This window comes from Equus caballus, chromosome 29 (genome assembly GCF_041296265.1).
Source record: "Equus caballus isolate H_3958 breed thoroughbred chromosome 29, TB-T2T, whole genome shotgun sequence".
In the NCBI taxonomy this organism is placed as follows: Eukaryota; Metazoa; Chordata; class Mammalia; order Perissodactyla; family Equidae; genus Equus; species Equus caballus.
The window spans coordinates 39,995,330-40,015,000 of NC_091712.1; the positions used below are offsets into that span (position 1 = coordinate 39,995,330).

Consider the following 19,671-nt stretch of genomic DNA (forward strand, 5'->3'; position numbering starts at 1 on the left):
TATCATGACAATTGTCCCATGGCAAGTATAGGAATGAAACTGGCAATTATTTACTAACATTGGTCAAAAATGTTTCTGATACGGTTATGATTTGTACCACCCATCCTTATGTGTTATTATGGGGAAACAGTGTCCCTGCTATCCAAGAATCTTCTGGTATGTATGTGGTTAATATTTCTCCCCCATATTGGTATTCTGATTGTTTAACATATTATAATGTAACCTCATTGAATGTGACCTATGTAATGGTGTTAAAAGAAGAGCACATATTTGGTTACCTGTTTCTCTAAATAGGACATGGTCCGAAGAGCATGCTCTACATATCCTCCTTGAATCCATGAGAAAATTACGCCCTAATCGGTTTTTGGCTACGCTAATCGCATTCATTGTGTCTGCGGTGATTATCATTGTATCAGCTGCTACAGCTACTACTGCCTTTGTTAACAGTGTTCAAATAGCCCATAAGGTGGAGTCCGTCTTGGTAAATGTCACTCAAAAATTACAGACACAGGTGGATATTGATAAAGGGCTAATGTCAGGATTGCAGGCATTAGAGGCAGCAGTAAAGTGGCTGGGAGAGGAGCAAAATGCATTAAATATGCGTATGAAACTAAAATGTGACTGGCAATTTACCATGCAATGCGTTACCCCCCTACTGTATAATAGCTCGCTGACATCTTGGCAAGAAATAAAAAAACATTTGCAGGGGGCATTTAATACCTCCCTGGCCAATGACATCACTGGGCTACAAGCTCAGTTAGAGAGGCAGTTACAAGAAGTACATGAGGTGTTCTCTCAAAAAATATTTCAACACATTGAAAATGCGTTACACTGGCTAGAGCCCTCCAATTGGTTCTCAGGCCTCAATTTACGCATATTTGTTAATGCTGGTGTGATTTTGATATTATCCACGTTAATAGTTTATGTTTTACGTCTGCTGTGCTCCCTGAAAAAACAAAAAGTCAACAAGAGCAAGCATTGGTTATGATGGGCCTTCTGGCCTCAGCACAACATGATGCCTTCCTTGCTTTAAAAAACAAAAAGCGGGGAAATATTGCCTCCCCTGACACACAGGAAGGGTTAATAATCACTGGAAAAAGCTTGCCAACAAACTGTGACCCGGAGGTGAGAAGGCTGATTAGCCAATGATGGGTAAGACCTCCAGGAGGAGGCAACCTAAGACAGGCGTCGGCCGCCCAGGGGCACAGATGGAAACATGATATCCGGAGCAGGAGGGACCGTTGCCTAGGAGGCCTTGCATGCTCCAAGAGAAAGTATACGAGCACAGCAATAACATGATAATATCAAAACAGAGGCCAAGGGAGGGCTCCTTGAGAAATCGCTAAGAATTCTTGGCATTGGCTAATTACCTCATCCAGAACACCTGTGTATGTTTAACAGCTGTAAGCTATGTATATATTGAAACGCTGGTTATAATAAACTCAGAGTGGCCATCAGCCGTCTCCGCATCTATCCTGATGTATACATTGGATTGCGACACCGACAAAGATGTGAAGACTGAAGGAACTATATTGTCTAACTAATTCAGAGCTGTTCACAAAAGAGGACCAAATTTTAATAATATTGAAAAAGCTAGACTTTTTGTTTCTGGTCACATAGATAAAGAACTTGTAAGTCAACACTTCCTCACTCATAACAAGAGAAAAGATAGACAAACTAAGAATCAACAACTCTCCTTATATCCATCAGAAAATTGAAGTCACAGGGCAAATTGCAGACCCCAAAACTGGAGAGACTGATTGATGCAGAGAATCACAACTCCATGGGAGCAGGTGAACAACGGACATTAGTCAATTTCAAGGCTTACTAGAAAGCTGCAGCAATCAAGACAGTTTGGTACAGGTGAATGTACAGACAGGTTGATTAATGGAACAGAATAGGGAGCCACACTAATAGAGTGAATTCACCTTTGATAAAAGAACAAAGGCAATCTAATGGAGAATGAATAGGTTTTCAACAAATGGTGATGGAGCAACTAGATATCCACATGTAAAAAGGGAATCTAGATTCAGACCTCATAGCTTTCACAGAAGTTGACTCAAAATGATTTATCGACCAGAGTATAAAATGGAAAACTATAAAATCTTACAAGATAACATAGATGAAAATCTAGATGATCTTGGGCATGGTGATGGCTTTTTAGATACTACAGCAAATGCCCAACCTACATAAGAAAAAAATTGTTAGACTTCATTATAATAATAATAATTCTGCTCCGTGAAAAATACTATAAAGAGAATGCAAACACAAACCACAGAGTGGCAGGAAATATTTGCAAAACACATATCTAATGAAGAGATCATTATCCAAAATATCAAAAACCACTTATAACTCTGTAGTAATAGTAAGAAAACAAAAAACTGAATTCCAAATTGAGCATAAGATCTGAAAAAACGCTTCACCAAAGAAGATATACAGATGGCAGATAAGCATATGAAAATTTGCTAAACATCATTTGTCATTCAGGAATTGTAAATTAAAAAAAAATGAGATACCACTACACATCTTTTAGAACATCGTAAATCCAAAACAGTGACAATAACAAGTGCTGGCAAAAATCTAAATAAGAAACAGTGACAATGACAAGTGCGGACAAGGATATGGAGCAACAGGAATGCTCTTTCATTATCTGTGGGAATGCAAAATGGTAAAGCCATTTTGGAAGGTAGCTTGTTTCTTTCAAAATAAAATGTATTTTTACCATATGGTCGAGCAATTGCAGTCCTTGGCATATACACAAATAAGTTGAAAACTTCACACAGAGTTTATAAGAGCTTTTAATAATTGTCAAATTGTGTAGGGAGGTAGATTGGATACAGACACTATGTTGTGTTAATACAGTAGAATCTTATTCAGTGATAAGAAGAAATGAACTAGCAATCCAACAAAAGACATGGAGTAATTTTCAATGAATATCACTAACTTGAAAAAAGCCAGTCTTAACATGCTACATGCTGTATAACATACTGTATAAAGCTACATAAAACTGTATGGCATTTTGGAAAAGGATAGCTATGGAAACAATAAGAAGATCAAGGTTCCAGGGATTTGGAGGAAGAGAAAAAGGGAAGGATGGATAAGTAAAGCACAGATGATTTTTAAGGTAATGAAAGTATTCAGAATGTAGACAGTAATGGTGAATATAAGTCAATAGATAGTTTTCGATATTAACTATACGACACAGAGTGAACTCTAATGTAAGCCATGAACATTAGTTAATTGTGATATATCAGTATTGGCTCATTTGTTGTCACAAATGTCCCGCAGTGAAGGCATGATGCTAATAATAGGGATAACTGAGGATTAGGGGACAGTAGAGAAACTCTCTGTACTTTATGTGTATTTTTCTATAAATCAAAAACTACTTTAAAAAAGTAAAGTTATTAATAAAAATAAAACATGTATGTTTCAATTTTTATTCCTTCTAATATTTTATTCCCATTCATTTAAAAAACTGTTTTGAGCACCTGTTAAGAGTCAGATTTTGTGATTTTCTTATGACACAACTGTTAAAATATTAAGTACTCATGTAGTCAAAATGTTGGTATTTTTGATAGTTCTGAGGTCTGCGAAGGTGAACTGGAACAGGAGGTGCATTCGTTCTCTGATAATCACCTACACTTTAGTGGACCAGCTTAGCAGATCTCCAGACATAATTTCACGAGATCATGTGGAGTTTTCTTGGGAAACTGGATTCAGAGGAATATTTCCTTCATAAGGAAAGTGGAATTGTGGAATCAGAGCTCAAGGGACCATCCATCTCTGTGAGTTGACTTGCTTATCTCTGCATGTTTGTGGCAGCTCTCTTAGGCTAGAAATTTTCTGCCTGCACAGCATTTAAAGATGCCAAAATTCTTTCATAACTTTCCCAGCAAAGTAATGATTTCATTCCATACTGGCTTGAAGTAGCACACAGGTAGAGTATTTATTTCTTCTCTGGGGCTATAGGATGGTTCAGACATGAAGCCCAGATGGTGTGGTCTGTGAGTGGCACCTATGCCCATGGGGCAAGAACATCCTTGTAACTGAAGAATTGAGCCAATTGAGCAAAATTCTAAGCTGAGTATCATTTCTGCATTGTATTCTATGGAGTTGAAGCTGTCAAAAATATTCCCTGCCAGTAAGAGCCAAGGAAAATTGCCATTTCAGTCACAGGAGAGTTGAAAAATAATGAAATCCATTGTATATGTTCAGCTAAGATATTCCAAGTAAAAGGCCAAAGAGTTATACCAATATTAGTCTATTTGGAATTAGTGTCAGGAAAGCTGACTTTCAGAAGGAAGGGTGCAATGATCTTGAATGTTAACCTAAGACCTGGAACCACAAGTTATGACAAAACCAGAAGACAAGCAGGAACAAGCCTGTTTCTCAAATCAAAAATACTGAAGCCAACAAGGAAATCTACCATAAAAAAACCAAGAGATCCAACAAATAGGAAAAAAATCACACAAGAAGAAATAAAATATTAGAGTAATTTGAGCATGACATGAAAATATTTGGTTTAACACTCTCAAAGGAGTCAAGAAGGGACAAATGTTTGTGAAAGGACAAAGAAACTAAGTAAGAAAAGACAGATGGGAGAAAGAACTAAATGGAAGTCTTACAGAAAAATAATTTGAATAAAAAAAGGCAAACCTCAATAGATGCAATAAACAGGGTATTAGACACAACAGCTAAGAATTTTTAATTTGTGATTGTTTTTGGAACATACTTGATTTCTCTTTATCTACCAAAGTCAATGACAATAGTATATTCTGATGATTTCCATGTCAAAGAGGTTAACTGCTGCTATCTTCTCAGAAAATATTATTTTGCCTTTAAAGATTTTTGATGTTTGCTTTCAACGTTAAGCTATATTTACAAATATTTGGCTTCACTCTTTATATTATCTGTTATATAATTTACCAGTTTCAACCCCGTTGCTTTTATGCATGTCTACCACTCTTGGTTCCTTCTTCCTGACCATCCTTCAAGTGCTTTCACTTCGACTCCACAGTTGAAAGCTGAATTAGGTCAATTCAGATTTAACCAGCAATTCAGTGATTCAGTCATTTCACGGTTAAAATGAGTCTCTTTCAGGAACTTCTCCATCCACAGAAATATACGCAAAGGCAACTGCAAGCCCCCTCACTCCTTCTTTTGCTGGCTATCTTGTTCTGACCAGAAGATAACAGCAGTGCATAGGCTCTGTTTCTTTCTCACAGGTTGCTTTTGTGTTCCCCTCACAATCCAGGGAAACTTTCACATGTCATGTTCTCACCTGGAATAAGATAAAATAGCTGGCATTGCTATTGTGACACACAAAATGGGAGCTTGTGGAATTGCATCTGCCAGGAAAAATCGCTAATACCCTGCAATGACATCTGAGACAAGGTATGGAAGAACTATGCACCATCATTAAAGATCTCTTAGCTGAAACTGTCATAACCTTCAAACAACATTCTCCATTTAATAGCCCCTATGGTCAGTTTTAAAGGCAGACAAAATTGAGTGGTGACTCACAGCTGACTATTATAACCTAAATGTGATTGCCCTGCCAAATATTACTGAAGTCATCAAGGACATCCAAAGGACTCCAAGTGACTACCTTGCTGGCATTGATTTGGGTACGATGTTATACTCCATCTGGTTTGACCTGATATTTGAAGGCACTCAGTTGACTTTCTCCCAGCCTCCTGTGGGTACCTCAGAAGCACTGCTGTTTCACACAGCCTCTGCCTCTAGGATTGAAACAGTGAAATAATACCACATTGGCATCATATGATGATATCTTTTTGTGGAGCCAAGTGACTCAAAATCTTAAGTCTCTCAGAAGTTGTTAGTATAGTAGGGGCTGGGCCACTGCCTCTCACAAATTTCAAGTGCCTGCCAAATTACTCATAGTCCTTGGTAACCTTATGTATCTCTGGGTACCACCACTCTGGCTATGCCTGTTGGAGTTTATGGACCAAGCTTGACCCTAAAGACTGTCCATGGGTTTGGGGAACAAACGGCTGCCACAAGGCACCTTGCAGGAGACACCTTAGAAAAACAGATACTTGAGCCTACTGGGCTCTTGCAGGCTGATGTCCTTTGCCCTAGGCAGTTGCCTGAGGACTCAGATTCCTCTCTTCTGTGAGAGGGAGACCCTTTTCACATGGGCAACTTGGCCCAGACACAGAGCCTCCTTGGTTAAATGGCAATAGCTCCTCAGGACAGGGACAATCTCCTGGAGGATGACTTCCTCCATGCTCAGCACCTCATCTGACAGTGGGGTAACTGGAGGCAGCCCCTCTGCCTGACCCCTTGGAGAAATGAGGACTCCCTTGGGATGATGGAGGTGACACTATTAAACAGAATGGAGCTCAGTTGCCAGTGACGGCATTCCACCCTGACCTGGATGAGACAGAGAGCTCAGCTCAGTAGGCAGGGTTTAAAGCTGTCCATTTGGCCCTTCCAAGACGCCCTGAAGAGATGCCTACCTGAGGTCTGAGTTTTTACCTATTCATGGGCAGCTGCTAATAGTGTTGCGACACGAACTGGAAAATGGAAAAAGTATAATTTTTTTTTTTTTGAGGAAGATTAGCCCTGAGTTAACATCCACCACCAATCCTCCTCTTTTTGCTGAGAAAGATTAGCCTTGATCTAACACCTGTGCACATCTTCCTTTACTTTATATGTGGAGCACCTGCCAGAGCATGGCTTGACAAGCAGTGCGTAGGTCTCCACCCATGATTGGAACTGGTGAACCTCAGGCCACAGAGGTGGAGCATGCAAATTGAACTGGTATGCCCAAGGCTTGCCCCAAGCATAATTTTTTATTATAAGTGAAAATGATTTCAGCAGTCTACATAGGACAGTCATTGGTCCATTTTCTCCTCCCGTTTGAGTAACACATGTCTCAGCTCTCACCGTATATATTTGGTACAAGGACAGACAAAGAGGAAAAAGAGCCAGCAGGCCTCATCCAGCATGTTTAGAAGCAACGTAGAGAGAATGAATGGAGTCTGATTTAACTTCAGTTTAATTAATACCTAGGCTAGCTTGAATATGAAAACTTCTTTGGAAACTGAAAGGATGAAAAGGAGAAAAAAAGGCTCAGTGATTACAATTCTTAATGAATCAATACCTTGATGGATTGAGGTGTAGTAGAAACCACAGAGGAAGAGAAGTGATCAGAATGGAATGTGTTAAAGTTAAGATTTCAGAGATGAAGCAGTTGTAAGTAAACGCAGTAGTAGTTACCTCATGTACTGTAGATACAAGTAGAAGGTCTCAAGAGTTGAGGACATCAGAACATTGAGAAGCTCACATTGTCTGAGTGAACAAGGATGATGTCTACTTATCCTGAGAAGGATTTATAAACATTGTAAACATTATAAAGATGCTGAAAACAGTGAACTGAGAAGTGGGTAACATTGTAAGATCAAGACAGTGTCATCGTTAAAAGGACAGTCCTGTGCTTCTGTCTTTCTAAAGAATTTAAAATTCCCGATGCAATGAGCTATTGTCTGACCATTCCCTATTCCAACCTTTGCTCTTGCAACATTACATTGTGAGTGTTAGGTTCTGAATAAACGTAGGAAGGAAGCACTGGTTGGGAATAGGTCCAAATCTTAGCAATTCAGAACGGGGTTCCATAGCACTGGGGTGTAGGGTGTGTTTGGAGGTTCTTAGCTTATTTGGTACAGGGTGTGTGTCTCTGACCTTGGCAATGACAATGAGAATGGTGGAGCAGCTTCCTACTACTTCCCCCAAAGCCACATCAGTTCTCTGTCAGAGGTTGTCGTTCAGGAAACTGAACTTAAATCTTCATCTTCATTAAAGCTGTAATCAGAAATTCTACCTATTCTATTAGAAATTATAACATGCTATTCTATTCTAACACTTGCAAATATTTAACTGATATCCATTATTTATAAAGCAGGTGGAAAATATCCTATGGTTGATAATTGATGTTTGATGCTCATTTATCAATATTGATAACTAGGAGCAAATCTCTCTACCCACATTACAATTCTCCAGAAAATAAAGCAAATATAAACTTTGATCTTTCATTCATTTCAGAAATTAATAAAAAGAACAACCATCATCCCCTCCAAAAATGTGGAAAATTGACAGTGACTCAGGTCTTTGAAGGAGTAGAGAAAAATAGAAATAATTTTAATTATAATCCAGACACATCCAATATATGTGTGTATATAAATATCCCAACACTGTAAAAATATACTGTTTATTACTTTAGGACCTTATTCCAATCAATGCTTCCTTTCCATTGTTTATTCAGAAGCTCGTACTCAGAATACAGTATGATAAGAGCGAAGATTAGAACATGGAATGGTTAGATACATCATTGCATTAGAAGTTGTTGAATATCTTTAAAAGGATAAATAGGTAAGTTCAAACTGGTATTAGTAACACTATAATTCCCCTTAAGTGGGTCTAGATATTAAAATTTAACAATATTCTGACAGTATACCTGCCATTTGAATGAGTGAATTCAGTGGGACAGATGGCAGAGGAGTTTGATAATTACACGTATCTTTTTTTTTTTTTTGAGAAAGATCAGCCCTGAGCTAACATCTACTGCCAATCCTTCTCTTTTTGCTGTGGAAGACTGGCCCTGCGCTAACATCTGTGCCCATCTTCCTCTGTTTTATACGTGAGATACCTGCCACAGCATGGCTTGCCAAGCGGTGCCATGTCCACACCTGGTTTCCTAACGCGTGAACCCTGGGCTACTGAATTGGAACGTGCTCGCTTAACCACTGAACCACTGGCCCAGCCCCAGGAGCTTGATAATTAGAAGGCTGACTAAGGAAGAAAATTCTTCAGACAAGACTCAAATACCATCCACAGTCAAAGAGGACACAAGGGAAGATCAGGCTTTGGAATATCAACTAGTATATTTTTGAACTCAGTTTCTTCAGTTTGTGGTATCTATAATTGAGATCATGAGGCAATCCCAAACATCTCCAGTTTAAAGTATTTACTGAGGCCACCCAATTCTGGACAACCTCCTCACTGATTATGAATGATTCTTGGAACCTCTAATCTCATGGCTCTCAAGAGGCTCATTACACGTGTGCCCAGGAGATCCACGGTGAAAATACAGGAGCTACGCCTGACTATTGGGATATATAAGAAATCTATTGAATATGTAAATCATTTTGGTTAGTATTGACATCCTAATATTGTCTTTCATTTATGAACATGATTGTCTTTGGATATATTTGCCTCTTTTTAAATTTCTTCATGTAACTTTTTAATTTTGAGTTTAAAAATCTTTTACCTCCGTTAATTTATTCCAAAGTATTTTATCATGCTGTAATAAATGGAATAGATTTTTTAAATTTCCTTCTCAGATTGTTCATTTCTAGTGTATAGAAATTTAATTGTTCTGGATTGATGTTTTATCCTGCATAATGGCTCAGATTGTTTCTTAGTTCCAACTGTTTATTGTTTGATTTTTAGGGTTTTCTACACATAGGATGATATCATCTTGGAACAGAGATAACGCTACTTTTTCCTTTCCATTTTGGAAACATATTATTTCTTTTTATTGTCTTATTTCTGGAACTATGCCTTCCAGGACTACACTAAGTGTGGCAAAAGCAGACAAATTTTTCACATTATTGATTTTAGGGGGAAATGCTTTCAGTCTTTCACACTGAGTATGATGTCAGCTGTGAATTTTTTGTGTACAGACTTCATCATGTTGCAGAATATTCTTTCTCTTTCTAGTTTGTTGAGTGGTTTTTATGATGAAAGGATGTTGAGTTTTGTGAGGTGCTTTTTCCACATCAATTGAGATGATCAGTAGTTTTTCCTTCATCCTGATAATGTGGTGTATTGCATTTACTACTTTTTGTATGTTGAACAATCATAGCATTCCAGCAATGAATCCTAATTGTTCATGACATAAATCTTTTAGTAAATGATAAATTCAGCTTCATAGTAGTTTTTGAGAATTCTTTACTTCTCTAATCATATGGAATATTTGTCTTTAGTTGATTTTATTGTAGTATCATTTTTCTCGTTTGTATCAGTGTAATGCTGGCCTTGTAGAATGAGTTAGGAAGGGTTCTCTCCTTCAGGTTTGCAAGTATTAAGAATGATTACTGTTAATTCTGCTTTAAACACTTGTAAGAATTCAATAGTGAAGAAATCTAGTCCTGGGCTTTCTTTGTTGGGAGGTTTTTACTTATTCAATCACTTTTGTAGTTATAGGTCTACTCAGGTTTTCTATTTTTTCGTGATTCTGGCTTTGTAGTTTATGTGATTCTAGGAATTTTCCATTTCATCAAGGTTTCTCAATTTGTTGGCATACAATTGTTCATAGCACTCTCTTTTCTATTTCTTTATTGATTTTCTTTCTGGTTGTTTTTTCCATTATGGAAAGTGGAGCATTGAAGTTTCCCACTAGTTTTGTAGTAAGATCTATTTCTCCCTTCAATTCTGTCAATGTGGTTTTCACATATTTTGGAACTCTGATGTTTGGTACATATAAGTTTAAAACTGTTCTGTTTTCTTGGTGGATTGACTCTTTTATTCATATACAATATCCTTTGTGTCTCCTGTCACAATTTTTGTTGTAAAAGTTTTTATCTAATACTAGAGTAGCCATACTAGCTCTCTCTTGCTTACTCTGTTCATGGAATATCTTTTACTGTCTTTCCCTTTCAAACTATTTATGTCCTTAGGTCTAATATGAGTCTCTTATAGAGAATTTAATCCTGTTCTTTTAATCCATTCCATCAATCTCTACTTTTTGATTGGGGAAGTTTATTTACATTTAAAGTACTTACTGATAGGGAAAGACTTACATTTTTACTTTTTTCCCATGTGATAGGTCTCTTATTTCCCCCATTACTACTTTCCTTTGTTTTTAGATGATGTTTGCTTGTGATATGTTTTGCTGTTTTTCTCACTTTCAATTGTGTTTATTCTATTGTTATTACCTTTGTGGCTACCATAATGATTTTAGATAACATTTTAAAGTTATAATGACATATTGAATCGATACCAAGTGAACTGCAACAAGGTACAAAAGCTCAACTCCTATACAGCTGTGTTCCCTTCTCCCAGTTAATGTTATTGATGTCACTGGTTTCATGTTTTTTATGAATTTGTCTTTTAAATTTTTTAGAAATGAAAAAGTAATATTAATATTATAAACGAATATTAAGAAAGTATATCATTTTATATTTGTCTGTATATTTACCTTTACTGGACATCTGTATATCTTCATATGCTTTGAGTTACTCTTTAGTGTCCTTTCATGTGAACCTGAATGACTCCCTTTGCATTTATCATAGGGCACTTCAAACAGTAATCAACTCCCTGAGCTTTTGTTTATCTGAGATTCTCTTAATTATTCCCTCATTTTTGAAGGATATTTTTACCTTGTATAGAGCTTGGTTGACAGGTTTTTTTCTTTCAGCACTTTAAATATATCATCTTACTGCCTTATGTTCCCCATGGTTTCTGATGAGTAATCTATTGACAGTCTTATCCAGGACCTTTTGTACCTGATGAGTCATGATTTCTTTGCAGCTTCAAGATAGTCTCTTGTCTTTCTTTTTCAACAATTTGTATGTATTGTATGTAGATATGGATATCTTTGAATTAATCCTAATTGTCGTTCTTGGGTATCTCATATTTGTTGATTATTCACGTCTTACATTCAGTTGGGGGCTTTTGTTCATTATTTCTTCAAATAATCTCTCCATCCCATTCTCTCTTTCTTATCCCTCTGGAAATCTGAAAATGAATATATTTATCCACATGATGGTGCCTTATATGTCCTTTAGGATCTGTTCACACTTCTTCATGTTTTCTTTCTATTCCTTAGGCTCCATAATTTTCACAGGTTTTTTGATATTAACATTTTATTCTTATATGATTTACTTTATTTCCTTTAGTTCTTTTTCTAAACCTGTACATGCAACTATTGCTTCCTCTCATCACCACATTCATCTGTCACAACCACTAGGCTATCTAAAATGATTATCTTTAGCTAAAACCAAAACAAAAATGTATATAACTCACAGTTTTTCCTAAAATGATTATTGGGATACTACTCCATAATTATTTGGATTGAATCATTTTGATAGACTGCAGTTGTATCATTTTTATTTTTTATAGTGTTTCCATGGGCAATTTTTTAATCAATTTGTTAAAATTAATCTTCAAGAGTTGCTCCCCTGGGAAGATCAGTGTATATGACAAAGGTAGCCAATTAAATTCCTGGGCCTGTTCCAGGAAGGAAAAGGATAAGGAGAGGAAACAAAGGCTCAAGAAAGCATATTATCTAACTAATTCACAACTGATCAAAAAGAGAGCCATATTTTAATAATATTGAAAAAGCTAGACTTCCAGTTTCTGCTCTCAAATGTAAAGAACTTGGGACTCAAGACTTCCATTCTCATAAGGAGAACAAAGTTACACAAACTAAAAACTATATCTAATAAAGGATAGGTATCAAAAATATACAAAGAACTATTAAAACTCAAGAGTAATGAAACAAACGATCCAATTTAAAAATAAGCAAAGGATCCGTACAGACACTTCACCAAAGAAGATATACAGAAGGCAAATAAGCATTTGAAAAGTTGTTCAACATCATTTGCCATTATAGAATTGCAAATTTAAAAGAAAGATATACCAGTACATATCTATTTGAATGATAGTTTCAACATTGGCTCATCAGTTGTCACAAATGTCTCTCAGTAATGCAAGATGCTAATAATAATAATTTGAAAATGGGAGGGATGGGTGGGTTGGGGGAGGCAAAACGGTATGGGAACTCTCTGGACTTTATGTGCAATTTATCTGTAAATCCAAAATTACTCTAAAAAGTAAAGTATGTTCCAATGTTTATTCCTTCTAACAGTTTATTCCCATTAATTAAAAATGTTTTAGCACCTCCTAAGAGTCAGATTTTTGGACTGTCTCATGACACAGTTGTTAAAGGATCTGTTATACATGTAGTCAAGATGTCAGTGTTTCTGATAGTTCTGAGGTATTTCAAGGTGAACTGGAACAGGAAATGAGGTCATCTTCTGGTAATTGCCTGCATCTTAGTGAATTAGGTGAGCAGGTTGCCAGGCTTAATCACATGAGATCATGTGGAGCCGTTTCGAGGAAACTGGTTTCCAAGGGAGGGTTTCCTTCATAAGGAAAATGGAATCAGACCTCAAGGGACCATCCACTCATGTCAGTTGACCTGCTTATCTCTGCAGACTTGTGGCAGCTCTCCTAGGCTAGACCTTTTCTGTCTGCACAGAATTTAGAGATGCCAAAATTATTTCATAATCTGCCCAGCAAAATAACAATTTCATTACACACAGGTTTGCAGTAGCACAAAGGTAATGTGCAGATATTCCCTGGGCCTATAGGAAGCTTCAGGGATGAAACTTGAGACAGTGTGATCTGTGAATGACACCTATGCCCAAGATAGACTGCGAGAACAGCATTGTAGTTATAGAACTGAGCCAAAGGGGCAAATTTTCAAGCTCAGTGATAATTTCTGCACTTCTTTCTGTTAATCAAAACTGTCAAAAGTAGTCCTTGCCAGTAAGATCCCTTGGAAGTTGCAATTCCAAACAGGAAGGGATTAAGAAATCATGGAATGCCTTACAGAGATTCAGGTAAGAAACACCAAGTAAAAGGCCAAAGAATTATAACAATATTGGTCTATTTGGCATCAATGTCAGGAAACTTGACACTGAGAAAATAGAGTGCAATCATCCTGAACCCTAACCTAAAACCTCGAACCACCACATTTACCACAAAACCCCAAGACAGGCGGGAAGAATACGGTTTCTCAAATCAAAAATAACAAAGCAAGCAAGGAAATCTTCCACCATGAAATATAGGGAAAGATAATCCTTGAGAAAGGTGGAGGAATCAAAGTAAGTAAGAAAAGATGGATGGAGAATTAAAAAAGGGAAACCTCAATACATGCAATAACCAGGAGACTAAACACAACAGCTATGAGTTTTTATTTAATTAAGAGATTGCTTTAGAACCAACTTGATTTCTCTTTATTTTCCAAAGCCAGTGACAGGGTATTCTTATGAATTCCATGTAAAAGAGATTAATCAGTGCTATTTTCCCTGTAAAAATGATGTTGCCTCTGTAGTTTTTCGGTATTTGAATTCAATTTTAAGCCACATTTACAAATATTTAGGCTTCACTCTTTATATAACTTCTAATAGGCTTCAATCCCACTCATTTTTATGCATGGCTACTGCCCTTTGTGCCTTCTTCTTTCTGACCCTCCTTCATGAGCCTCCACATCTGCTCCATAGTAGAAAGCTGAATCAGGCCAATTCAGATTTAACCAGCCACTTCCATGATTTAGCCACTTTAGGCTTAAAATTTTTCTTTCAGGAACTTTCCCATCCACAGAAATATATGGGAAGACAACTGTAGACTCCCTCACTCCTTCATTTGCGGCTCTCTTGTTCTGACCAGACGATAATCACAGTCCACAGGCTCTGTTGTTTTTTGTTTTTTGTTTTCATGGGTCAATTTGTCTTCCCCTCAGAACCCATGGAAACTTTCACGTGTCATGTTCTAACGTGGAATAAGATCAAATCACTGGCATTGCTGTTAGGACACACAAAATGGTACTTGTGGAATTGCTTCCACCAGGAAAAGTCCTTGAACACTACAACATCATGTGAGACAAGGTGTGGAGGAACTATGTCCCATTATTAAATATCTCTTTGCTGGAAATGATATAATTCAAATAATAGTTCCCTATGTACTAGCCACTTATGGCCAGTTTTAAAGGCAAATAAAACTGAGTGATGACTCACAGCTGACTATTGAGACTTACATGTGATTATCCTGCCAAATATTACTGAACTCACCAAAGACGTCCAAAGGACTCCAGCTGACTACCTTGCTGGCAAAGATTTGGCTACCATGTTTTACTCTATACCAATGTCCAGTTTGCCCTCCTATTTGAAGGCTTTTAATTGACATTCTCCCAGCCTCCCATGGGTACCTCAGTAGCCCTACCATGTCATACAACCTCTGCCACCTGGACTGAAACAGTTAAATAATACCACATTTTGGGTTTACATGGACGGTATCTTTTTGTGGGGCTTTGCTATAGAACAGATGGCCAAGATCTTAAGTATCTCACAAGTTGTTTACATAAAAGAGTCTGGGCCATTACCTCTCACAAATTTCAAGGGCCTGCCAAATTCATCAGATAACTTGGTGAGCGTTATATGGTCCTCTGAAGGGTGAACAATTCCTGACACCACCAAGGAAATTTTGTGGCTTAGGCCACCTTGAACCTGAAAAGAGGCCCAACAGCTCTTGGATTTGTTTATCTTCAGAGACAATGCGTATCCTTCTTGTCAATTTTACCACACAAATTTGTCAAGTTGCTAGAGAGTCTGCTTCCTTCCAATGGGGGGACTGCACCAGACACCTTGGTATTATCATGTATAAGCTGTCTAGCAGGACAAGACCCTGGTCCTGGGTTCCAACTGTCCAGTGAGGCCCCGGTTACCACCACTATTCCACCTGGAGTTTATGGACCAAGCATGGCCCAAGGCCCACCCATGGTTTTGGGGACAAAATGGCTGCCACGAGGTGCCTTGTGGAGACTCATTAGAATACAAATACTTGAGCCTACTGAGATCATGAAGACTGTCATCCTAGTCCCCATTCAGTGCTCTGAGAACGCAAGTTCCTCTCTACGATGGGGAAGAAACCCTTCACATGGGCACTTGGGCCCAGACATGGAGACTCCTTGGTTAAATAGCAATATTTCCTTCAGGACAGGGCCAAACTCTAGGAGAGTGACTTCCCCCGTGCTCAGCCCCTCCGCTGACCATGGTGAAGGTGGAGGTAACACCTCTGCCTGCCCCTTGGCAAAATGAAGAGCTCCTTGGGACAATGGCAGTGACATCACTACACAGAATGGAGTTCACTGTCCAGTGGTGGAATTCCACTCACCTCCAGCACATCCCTGACCAGGATGGGACAGAGGTCTCTGCTCAGTTGGCAGGATTGGAAGCTGTCCATTTAGCCCTCTTAAGATGCCCTGAAGAGAGACCTATCTGAAGTGCATATTTTTACTTATTCATGGTTAGCTAGTAATCGTCTTATGACACGGCCTGGAAAATTGAAAAAGCATAATTTTTATTTCAAGGGAAACCAATGTGAGTAGTCTGCATTTGGCAGGTGTTGGTGCATTTTCTCCTCCCACTTGGGTTACCCATATCTTGGCTCTCACCCTGTATGATTGGTACAAATACAATCTAAGAGGTGAAATAGCCAGGAGTACTCATCCAGCAGCAAATCCGTTTAAAGGAAAAACGTAGCGAGAATGAGTGGAGTCTGATTAAACTTCGACTTAATACATCACATAACCTAATCTGAATATGGAAACTTCTTTGGGAACTGAAAGGATGAAAAGTAGAAAAAAGTCTCAGTGATTACAATTCTTGATGAATCAATAACTTGATGGATTAAGGTGTTGTAGAAAACACAGTGTAGAAGAATTGATTGGGGCAGAATGTCTTAAAGTTAAGATTTTGGAGTTGAAGCAGTTCTAAGAAGTAATCATGGGAGTAGTTACCTGATACAGTGTAGGTATAAGTAGAAACTCTCAGGAGTTGAGGACGTCAAAACACTGAGCACCTGGAGTTGTTCTCAGGAACAAGAATGGTGTCGACATACCCTGGGAAGGAATTATAAACTTCGTTAAGTGTATAAGCATTGTAAAGTCCATGAGGAGAGTGTTCTGAGAAGTGGATAAGATAGTAAGGTCAAGATTATGTTACCCTTAAAAGAACAATCAGGTGCTTCTCTCTTTCTAAGGAATTTAACATCCCTGATGCAATGGGCTATTGTCTGAGCAGTCCCTTCTAAACTTTGTCCCAGTCACATTGTATTCTGAGTTATGTCCTGAATAAACACAGGAATGAAGCACTGGTTGGGATGAGGTCCCAATCTTACCAATTCAGAACAGGGTTCTGTAGCCCTGGGCTGTGTGGGGTGGGTGGGAATGCTTTGCTTAATTGGTGCAGACCATCTGTCTCTAACCTTGGCACTGACAACAAGCATGGTAGAGTAGCTTACCACTAGCTCCCACAAGGCCACATCTGTTCTCTATCAGAGGTTGTAGTTCAGGAAACTGAACTTATTTCTTCATCTCTGTTAAACATGCAATCGGAAATTCTAACTATTCTATTCTATTAGACATTATACCTAATACTATTCTGTTCTAACTTTTGCAAATACTTAAATGATATTCATTACTTATAAGGCAGTCCTAAAATATCTTCTAGTCTATGTTTAATGTTGGAAACCCACTTATCAATATTGCTAAATAAGAGCAAATTTATTCAGCCTACGATGTTATTCTATACAAAATAGGGAAACAGAAAATTTGATATTTCTTTCTTTTCAGATAATAATTAGAAGAACAACTCCTATCACTTCCCAAATCATCAAAAACTGACCACGATTCAGGTCTGTGCAGGAGCAGAGAAAACAGAAATAATTTTAATATTGAACCATACACTGCATGTGTGTGTGTAGTGTAACATAGTTAATTGTGTCAAATGATGTACGATCAAGAAGGGGCTTCACCATGGCAAAAACAAAGAAGAGATTAGCATCTGGAGGTTTCTAGTCTAACATCTGTTTAATAATTGTTCAGCAAATATTTTGTAACGATTTACTAATGTTTGTGGATCATAAATAAAAATTTTCTTGTACAAGAAATTAATTATTTCTTTAAAACTATATAATAATTCGTGAAGGTCTTTGATAAAAAACATACAAACAAGTTAACTGGTTCCATTTCTCTTCAGACTCCATGGCTCACTGCTTTAACCTTGCTCCTCCTCCAATTTCTAGCAGATGGACAAAGGACGTGGGTGCTATTTTCCTGTTATTCTCACAACCTGAGAAAGCAGATGAATTAAACAAAGTCTGCTTACACAGAGGAGCAAAAGGCAATGGATCCCAAATGTTGGCATGTGTGAATAAATGATGGCCATTTCTTTACTGTACTAGGATTTGGCACCTATGCACCTGAATAGGTAACAATAGTGGTCTTGAGATTTAGGATTCCGAAGAAAATAGACCTAGCATGAGTGGACACTGAACTGGGTTGTCAAGGCATTGAGTTCTTCTGTGGCTTTGGGAGGCTCACTTTGTTCTTGTAACCAGGGTAGAACCATTCCTTATACCAAGAGACAAAGTAGTCAGTGTTCATTTTGCATTGGGATCTGATTGTGTGGTCACCTGTGGCTTTTTCTGAGTTTTCCTCCAGGTTCTGTTTCCCAGGTTGGCAAAAGAGATGAAACCCAGCAGTCAAGAACACCGACTATCAGCTGACTTGCATTGAGGGTGATTGCATGGGATTGGTTTATCTATGTATTTGGAATTCTAGAAGTCTTTCCTCCCACTAAAAAGACATTATCCAGAGAGATATTTGCAGTGAAGTTCCGGGAGATGAAGTGAGTGTCAATTGACGGCAGAGAGTTGCTGTTATGCTATGGGGTAGCCTGCTGAGTGCCAGGTAATAAATACTCCACCTATAGTTTTCCTTGTACTTACTGCTTGAAAATTTATTCTGAATGGAAAATATAATAGCATTTGCGTGAATAAGATACAATCTTCCAGGACTTGGTTTCAATATTTGGCCTGTGTTGATGTGTTTTGATTGAAGCAAGTAGGTAGGGGGGACCTTAGACATAAGAGGGAGTCAAGTGACAAGTCACCAGACTGGAAACCAGGAGTTTGGCTTCTGGAGGGCCTGGGCCTTGCTTGCTCAGCAGAAACCCCCAGGCCCATTGTAACCATGTGTCCCTCTGATTCCCTCCTGGGCAGGCTGCCCAGCTGCTGGGATTTGTAATGATCTGGGCCTGGCTAGCCTTGATCCTCCCTTATCCTGCGAGAAGAACATCGAGTCTTACGGGAACACAGAGCCCCTCCACGTGAGCTACTGTTCCTAGGAACATTGGTCGTACCAGGGACAGCCCTTTGGCAAGCATGCAGCCTTTGTTCCTCTGCTTACTTAAGCAAGCTTCTCTTGGGGGCAGTTGTGAGCGGATGCACACTTCCATCCAGCCAGCTGCCACTGGACACTCTCCCATAAGTAGGACCCAATAAACCTATATGTCTCATTCGCAGTCTCTGGGTTGTTTCTTTGGTCTCTTGGCATGATATTGCACCACACTAGCCCAGCTGGGCTTGTGGCCTAACAGCTTCCAATATTGTCTTTAGGCTATTTAGTTGTATGACAAGGGAGTGGTACTTAAACTTTGAGTCTCACTTTCTTATCTATAAAACAGAAGGAAATTTGCAAAGAAGTGCTTATGAGATAGACGATAGGACTTGTTTACTTCATAGTGGAAAGTGGACTGAAAGGCAGAGAAGGGTCAAGGATACCACTGAAGCTTCAACTGCTGTAAACCTCTGAAGAACCCCTAAACTTGAGAAAAGATCATGACCAGCAAAGTTCAGTCATACCAAATATCTAGTTCCAAGCATTATCATTGAAAAAGTAAAGCTTTTCAAATACTGAAAAACTAAAATGGAATATTGTTCAGCCTTACAAAAGTAGGAAATGCTGTCATTTGCAACCACATGGAGGAAGCTGGAGGACATATGTTAAGTGAAAGAAGC

At 38.3% G+C, this 19,671-nt stretch overlaps 2 long non-coding RNA genes across 2 annotated transcripts; both read left to right on the forward strand.

Annotated features, from left to right (window-relative positions):
- Positions 1-2,395: 2,395 nt before the first annotated feature.
- On the forward strand, positions 2,396-9,291 carry LOC138921397 (uncharacterized). The gene is made up of 3 exons (XR_011433939.1): positions 2,396-3,785; positions 5,255-5,394; positions 8,565-9,291. It is a non-coding gene; the product is annotated as an uncharacterized lncRNA (long non-coding RNA).
- A 6,666-nt stretch (positions 9,292-15,957) lies between these two features.
- Positions 15,958-17,760, forward strand: LOC138921396 (uncharacterized). Its single transcript, XR_011433938.1, has 2 exons — positions 15,958-16,190; positions 17,444-17,760. It is a non-coding gene; the product is annotated as an uncharacterized lncRNA (long non-coding RNA).
- Positions 17,761-19,671: the final 1,911 nt, after the last annotated feature.